Below are 8,759 nucleotides of genomic sequence, written 5' to 3' on the forward strand. Positions count from 1 at the left end.
TTACTAAATGAATAGTATAGACCATTGGTTTATAATTTTTTGCAATCCAACAACCCAAGTTGTTCCATGTGGGGCTCAATTCTTTTTTAATTTTTTTTTCCGAATTAAAGGGGTAGATTAATGTGGACCGTCAGATCTAATATATCCAATGGCCCAAGTGAATTGAAACTTAATGTGCCTACGACGTAGTTCCTACCACCGATACTTTTTGGTCTGCTCATTCTCCCGAACTCACACGTAAAGGTCAAGCGCCTAATGCAAAAAATAAAAAAAATAAAACATGGCTGACTTCAAATCTACTCGTGAGGACATGCGGGCGAGAATGGTCGGATTAGTTGGTCCGCGGGGGGGGGGGGGGGGTGGTGTGGTCGAGCCCACTGAATAGCCCCACTGATTTGGGTAGGTTGGAGCAGTTTTTGTTGGGGTAAGGTGACTGAATCACCTAATTGCAAGGGGATCGGGTGTGGTGGAATTGCTCTTAGGGTTTAGAGAACCTCGGCCTAGTACAAGGATATTTTATTGATATGAAAAAAAAAAAAAAGTTACACCTGATCATGAGGGACATAAACCTTATCCCTTATAAAGCAAGAAAAGCAAAATACAAGAAAAGAAGGGGAACATAAACCTTACCCTTCTTGAAAACGAAAGAAGGGGGACATAGGATCAAATTCAAACTCCTCTAAAATGAAACCTAAAAGATAAAAGCCCTGCAAGATAAGCTGCAAAACAAAAAGTAATATACAAAAAGATTAGGTAAAAAAGAAAATCACACATCAAGAAGGAAAGATAAACTTGTAGACCGACATGCCCAAGAAATCTGAATTCAAAAAAGGAAGAATCCTAATAGGAGGAGAGGCATGCCAAATAAGAGAAGATAAGAGAAACCCTAAATTGGTTAATTTGTCAACAACTGCATTCCCTTCTCGAAATGTATGAGAGCAATAGAAAACCATATGCTGCAACCAGGAAATACAGTTTTTCCAATGAGTCCGAAGCAACCAAGGAAGAAAAAAAAAAAAGCAAAGAAGCAAAACAAGTTATCAAACTAGAAGAATCACTTTCAAACCATAAATTTTGCCAACTCTGCCCATGAGCTAACTCCATAACAAGAATGACAACATGAAGTTCTATATAGAAAGAAGTATGATGCCTCAAGCTTAGAGAGAAATCACCAAGAAAATAACTCGCAGAATCTCGGAAAACTCCACCATAAGCCGCAAGACCCGAATTACCTTTAGCAAGGCCATCCATAGTCGCTTTGACCTAAGCGAATGAAGGGGCATGCCAAAGGACAAGAACTATACAAGGAGCTTTACATGGCTTAGTAGAGATTCCAAGAGAGACTAAAAGTTGCTTACCTAAGGGCTTGTTTGGATGTGCTTTTAAAATGACTGAAAGTGCTTTTAGAGAAAATATTTTTAGGTTTCAAAAGCACTTTAAGTGCCTTCAACAAGAAGCACCAGTTAGTGCTTCTTCCAGGAAGCACTTTAAGTGTTTTTCTAGGATTTACTTGCATATTTACTAATGATTGATTCTAAAAACATTTTCACCAAAAGCTCTTTCAATCATTTCAAAAGCACATCCAAACGAGTTCTAAAATACTACATACATGACCTAGAGCGAAAACTTCAACTTGCCTAATTTAGGCAAAAGTAGAATGACAAAAGCATGAAAAGGAAGGAGGCTTACTTTCAAATTTCATTTCATTACGCATCTTCCAAATAGCCATTAGTAAGAAAAACCCTGACGTTAGTCAAACATTGCGTAGTTATGGAGAAAAATGCTTTGACACAAAAGCGAGCTATAAATCTGAGAAAAAACCAGTAAGCAAAAGAATAGTGCCAAATTGAGTAGCAAGCCAAAACCAAGTATGTTGTGCAAATTCACAACTGAAAAATAAAGTGCTTAATAGATTTAGAATTATTGTAATATAGTTAGCATATTGAATCCATAGAATGCCTCATCCCTGAAGTTGATCATTCGTTGGGATCTTATTGAAAAAAATCTCCAAACTAAAATAGAGTAGCAAGGTGGAATGAAATGACCCCAAATAATGGAAGTCAACTTATAATAGGAAACCGATAACGAATAATTTCATAGCGATTCGACAATGAAAAAACTCTAGATATAAGAGCTTTCTAAATTAACACGCCATTTTCCTCATCAATTGGAAGATGCATCTCTAAAATCTCTGTAGCCAACTCTAAAAAAGTAGAAGAAAAAATAGAAGGAATAACCCATTTTCCCATAAGAATAATGTTTGAGACCTTAGTGTGAAATAGAGAATGAGTAAGCTCAGTAGCACCAATGACCTCCAGAATAGGCGTAATCACAAACCACCATCATTTTTCGGTGCACAAATTTGAGACCAATAAATTGTGACAATCTTCTTTGAGATCACGTCAACAGATCATATAAAATTGCAAGCACATCGCGAAAGAGACCTCAACAAGGAAGAAGGCCATTGATAAACAGACACACTATGCAAAAGCATACTCTGAAAAATTGATTGAATAAGTTGAACTCTTCCTACCATAGTTAAAAGTTTCCCCTTCCAACTTGTTAACTTAGCTTTAGCTTTATCTGTCAAAGCCTGAGGATGACACCTTTTGCGCTTGCCTACGTTAGTACAAAATCTTGCAATTTTTTCCCTTTTTTGTAGATTACAAAATTATATTACTAGCAAGTAACACTGTATGTGTATGATAGCTATGTCATCTCTCCTTTTATCTCCAGTGTTTATACTATTTGACCCATAAAAAGAAGGGAGTTTTAACGAAACACTCCCGGTACTGTTCACTTTAACGAAAAATCACATTTTTACTCTAAAAAGTCACTTTTGGTAATATTCACTTACAATGCCTTTTTGTCCATTTGATTAAAACTAAAAGTTTTTAAACTCTTTTCATTAGTTTTCCTTAAAAAGAATCGTTGTACTAACATACTCCTACTCTAGGTGACTAAACTAGGTTTTTAATATGGGGTTCCATTGTTTTTATTTGTTCTTGACTTAAGTATAAATGTGTTGCGTATATCGTTTTTGTGGTAGATTTGTACTAGTAAGACATATTTATATCGGTGACGCTCATTTATTCATATAGAACAGTAGCAAACTAAATGAAGAAAGAGAAGATGAGAGAGAGAGGAGAAATGAGAAGCTTAAAGGAGGAAGCTTTGATATATTTGTAACTGTCATAATGCAACAGAATTCGTTACTAAAATAATAGGACAAAGGTCTTATATACTCTCTTACAAGAATGCTTAACACTTAAGCTAATCAGTGCTGTCATGGCACTTAGTGATTTATGGTTAATAGTCTATGCGATGGCCGTTTACTTAAAGGGATTTACTGCTTTGTTAATTGTGTAAATTTTTTCTACTGATCAAGGAATCGGTTACTATTAAAGAAGAGCATCTAAGATTGCGTACTTTGGATGTGGGATAAATATGAAAACTATACAAACCTTTACATCATAGGGTGGAAAGCACCAAATTTATCCATACTCATGTCATTGACATATATAGGAAAACAAATAACAATAATAATAATCAGAGAAGCGTAGGTCTTTTAACCTTTTGACAGAAAGTCTAAGGCAATTAGCAACCACACATGTTGATTTGACAAGAGATATAAACATAAGACACACACACACACACACACACACACACAAGTACCAAAAAAAAAAAAAAAAGGTTTTTGTTCAATTATATACATTAGGACCTCGTTTGGCATGCTGTATTACACATTAGATAGTATTATTTAATGCAAATACGATGTTTGGCGCGTGATGTATAATTTTAGTACCCGACTAAATCTCCGGCCCCGTTACTTTGGTGCGCTCCAAGCCTGCTTAATTATCCCACCCAAAAACTATGGATAATTAGTCGGGAGAAACAACACTCTGCTTCTTGAATTCCTTCCTGCTTCCATCGCATGGGCGTTCGCGAATTCTTCCTCTCCGTTCCATCGTCTTGGTGTCTGAACTTCATAAATTATTCTTCTTCTCTATGTTCTTTCTCGCACACAGTTTCTCTCTCTCTCTCTCTCTCTCAAATTTTCTTGCAACTTCATTTTTTTTTTCTTGCTTGATTTATATAATAAATCAAACTAATAGTATTATTATCCCCAGTTGATTTGTAATCTTGCTTTTTAATTAAAATTAGGGTTTCTCATTTATTTCAAAACTGAAAATTTAAGACCTTGAAAAATTCAACATTGAATTGTTATGTTTTTTTGTTGCTTGTTATGTTTTTCAATTGATTGTATTCATCCTCAATTTGTTTCAGATTTAGATTTTGTATTTGCTTGTGTGTGTGTGAAAGAGGGGCGCGGAGCAAGGGGGAGGAGGGGGACAGGTCCTGGGCATTTGTTTCCTGCGGTGAAGATAATTTGCCTTGTGAGGTTGTTGCCGGACTTTGTTAACATTTCGATTTTAATGTCTGGACTCTGGAGTTCATTATTTTTCTATTATATACATTTGCATGGTTTCCAATAGGTATAAATTTGAGAAAAATTCAACAAACAAACAAGGAATTATCAAAATTTTTTTTTTCTTGTTCAGTATAGTATCAAACACAAAATATATAATACGGTCATTAGTTTGATGTTGCACCAAACGCCTGACTTATTTAATCAGTACTACCCGAGACTATTTATCATATCCGACTGAAATAGTCAGTACATTCCAAGCTGCCAAACAAGGTCTAAACAACATGTTTTCACCAGAAGAGATCCCCTCAGGATCTCTCCCACCAAAGTCTACCAATCAATTAATCCTGAATCCTTAAAATTTGATCAAATGGCTAAAATTATTATAACTTTTAAAGGGGTCTTCTGTTTGTAGCCGTTGGATCAAATTTCAAGGATCCGGATTAATTGATTGCTGGGCTTTGGTGAGAGTGATCTGGAGGAAATCTCTTCCCCGTTTTCACATACTTTTTAGAAATTTATACAAGAAGCGTCAGATTCACAAAATTTGTTGTGTTAATAGTTGACTAATTGATTCAATTTGAATACTGATTAAGTAAACTCCAATTAAGAACAATTTTTTCATGCAACTACAATTTAATTTTAGTGACTCACTGTTCAATAAATTAGTTACAAAATGATCAAAAGGTGCAATATCTATCTAATAAAGAAATAATACGTTGCAATGAATGACATGACATAATCTCTTCCTATCCTGAGTATGTTTATGCTCAAAATAGTGGACCACATTACATGCACGTCGCATGATGCCCATATACAATATACAACGTGTAATGAGTCGGTTTACTTGGACGACAATATCGAGTTTAAGTGAGGAGTGTGATTGAGAGATTTTGAAGCTATTAAGAGCATTCCCACCGTTGGGTTTTGCTCGGGGGACAGGGTCCAAAACAATGGCCCGAGGGTCGGTGGGAGGCCTCCAGCGTGGGGTAGCCCGATGGAAGGGGAAGGTCCGAGCTCCGGGTTCGTGGGGGATTGCCAGCCCTTGAGCTCGAGGTGGGCGTGAGGTCAGGCTGACGCCAGGGTGGCGTCAGCGCAATATTATATTTTTTTTGTGTCAGGCGCGTGCACCCCACCCACGCGTGGGGGCGCGTCGCCGACACAAAAATCAGAAAAAAAAAAAATCTGTCAGTTACCGTTAGGAAGCCACGTGGCTTCCCACGGTGCATTAGATCTTAACGGTCACTTAATGTGGACCGTTCGATCTCAACGGTAAAAAAAAAAAAGAGTCATATTTAATATCCACCGTTCGATCTAGAGATCAACGGTGGATATTAAAATGCTTTATAAATTAAAAAATAAATGAAAAAATAGTTTTAAAAATCTGAAAAGTTACCGTTGTGACACGTGGCACAATCTGGAGTGTTGGAATTCAAATTTTTTTATATCCAACGGCAGAGATTAATTAATTGAATAAAAATTTAAAAAAAATTGTAAAAAATTCAAAAAAATTCAAAAAAAAATCTGAAAAAAATTGTAAAAAAAAATGTTTTTACTTTTCTATAAATACCTTCTCATTATCATCTACCTTACACAACAATTTCATATTTTCTCAACTACTTTCAATCACATTCCTTTCTTTGTCTCAAAGTTTGAATCCATTTTTTTTCAACAAAATGACCACTGGTGCAGGTACGAATTGGTCGCTTATTGAAGATGTTGCGTTGTGTACTAGCTGGGTTGAAGTTACTCATAGTTCCCTTACGGGTAATGAGATGCAGTTGCGAGAAATGTGGAGTCTTATTCATACCAATTTTCTTGAGAAAATTGGTGGGAAAAGAACCAAAGAATCGATGTCCAGTCGTTGGAAATTACTTAGCCAATCGTTTAGTACGTGGAGAGACGCCTTGGCACAAGCTAGTAGTAATATTCGAAGTGGGGAAAATTACTCGGATCAGGTAACAATATATTATTTATTTGATACCCAAATTTACATTATAATTATTTGTTTGTATTATTTATTTGTTACCTACATAATTTATTATTTATTGTTTGTATTATTTATTTGTTACCATCATAATTTATTATTTATTGTTTGTATTATTTATTTGTTACCGTCATAATTTATTATTTATTGTTTGTATTATTTATTTGTTATTTATTATTTATTATTTGTATTATTTATTTGTTACCTACGTAATTTATTATTTATGGTTTGTATTATTTATTTGTTACCAACTTACATTATAATTATGTTGTTTGTATTATTTATTTGTTACTTATTTTCATTATAATTATTTATTTGTATTATTTATTTGTTACTTTTTTTTATTGTGTAAGAACTTCAAGCACAAGCTTGGTACGCTGCCAAAACCAAAAGCAAAAATAAATCATTCAACCGGCGGGAATGTTGGAATATTGTCAAAGATTGTCCTAAATTTAGAGTTGTGCCAGTCGGTCCAGAAGTGCACATGAACAGCACCCCTCTACATTCTACACCCGATCATGTTCATGAAGATGATGCAAAAGAAGTGCCCGAAACGCCCCTCCCTGAACAAGAATCGGGTTCGACCCGTTTTCCAATTAGGCCTCAAGGTAAGAAGGCTTCAAAGAGAAAAGGGAGTGCTTCGAAGAACGATTATGCAAAGTTCATGGAAGAACTTACTCACCAAGGTGAATTGACTTTGGCGAGGGAACTGGCGAAAGATGAGGTTGATAAGGCTAGAGAGGCATCAAAAGCAGCAGCTGTTGAGAGAGAATTTTATGCTAATGAGAGAGAAAGAGAGCTACTTAGGCAAGAAAGGGAACATGTTAGAGAAGAAAGACGGGCTCAACAAGATCGTGAGATTATGAACATGTCTTTAGAAGGGAAGTCTCCAAATTCTAAATTTTTTTGGAAGTCAGAGAAAGCGGACGTGGTGCGAAGGAGGCATGCAAGAGAAACAATAGCAAGCCAAGGTGGTTCTAGCACCGCAAGAGAAGATCATCCTAGCACCACAAATTGGTAAAGTGATGATGAATAGAGTACTTTTTGTAATCGGAGCCCATAATTTTCCAATCACTTTGGGTTGTAATTTATTATTTATTGTTTGTATTATTTATGTTGTTTCCAATTTCTTGAATATTTATTCAAATTAATTTGGTAAGTTATTTATACTAAGAATTAATTTGGTAAGTTATTTATGTTGTTAAAAGTCCATGACCATGACCATCGTTCTAATTAAAAGTCCTTGTATAAAATAATTAAAAGTCCATCGTTCTAATTAAAAGTCCTTGTATAAAATAATTAAAAGTCCATGGTTCTAATTAAAAGTCCTTTACATAGATTAAAACCCACACGAAGATGAACAATATATACATGCAAAAACATAAAGTCTACTTTTTTTTTATTTTGAAGAAAAAAACATAAAGTCTACTTGTATGATGGTGCCATTCTCTTTAATGATGATATGCTTTAATGTATTAACCAAAGCAAAATATGTACATATGTGAACATAGCGTCTACTACTTACATCAAAGCCATGATAAAATAAAGAGTGTAACTAATTAAGATGAGAATTATGCACAATCACAATTTTAAGGTTGCAAGCAATTTGAACAAACACTAAAAGCCAAACATAAATACTCATCTGGCTTTCTAATATTAAACATAAACATAAACATACTAAGAATTACATATACTAAGAATTACATAAACATACTAAGAATTACATATACTAAGAATTACATAAACATAAACATAAAAAAATTATATAAACATACCAGATAATAAAACACACCAAATAAAATAACATAAACATACCAAATTCAAAAAAACACACTAAATGAACTTAATTATCTTCAACTTGTTTCAATGCCCACTGGTGCTCTATCAAGTCAATTTGTCGGGCATTGTGCATGTCTGGCATTTGAAATGCAGTATATCATTGAATGAGCCTTTCATTGTAACGTCCATCCCTTTGTAATGGCTCATGTTGCACGGGCTCATCGGTGGCGTCATGAGCACAATATATACGTGTTCTTGAATTGTTCATCGGGTCTGACTCATATTCATCAACAGCTTCATAATCGTACTCATCTTCCACAATCATGTTGTGAAGAATGATACACGTCATCATGATGGATCGAAGCGACTCTACATCAAACAATCTGGCAGCACCCCTGACGATCGCCCAGCGAGCTTGGAGGATACCTAAACAACGCTCCACATCCTTCCTGCACCCCTCTTGACAGCTTGCAAAGTGTTTTTCCTTTGCACTCCGCGGACGTGGCACTGTTTTGACAAATGTTGACCAGCGCGGATAGATGCCGTCAGCTAGGTAGTATGACC

This window comes from the organism of the source record quoted next, unplaced genomic scaffold, assembly GCF_019419815.1.
Source record: "Pyrus x bretschneideri cultivar Hongxiangsu unplaced genomic scaffold, Pyrus_bretschneideri_v1 Contig1, whole genome shotgun sequence".
Lineage (NCBI taxonomy): Eukaryota > Viridiplantae > Streptophyta > Magnoliopsida > Rosales > Rosaceae > Pyrus > Pyrus x bretschneideri.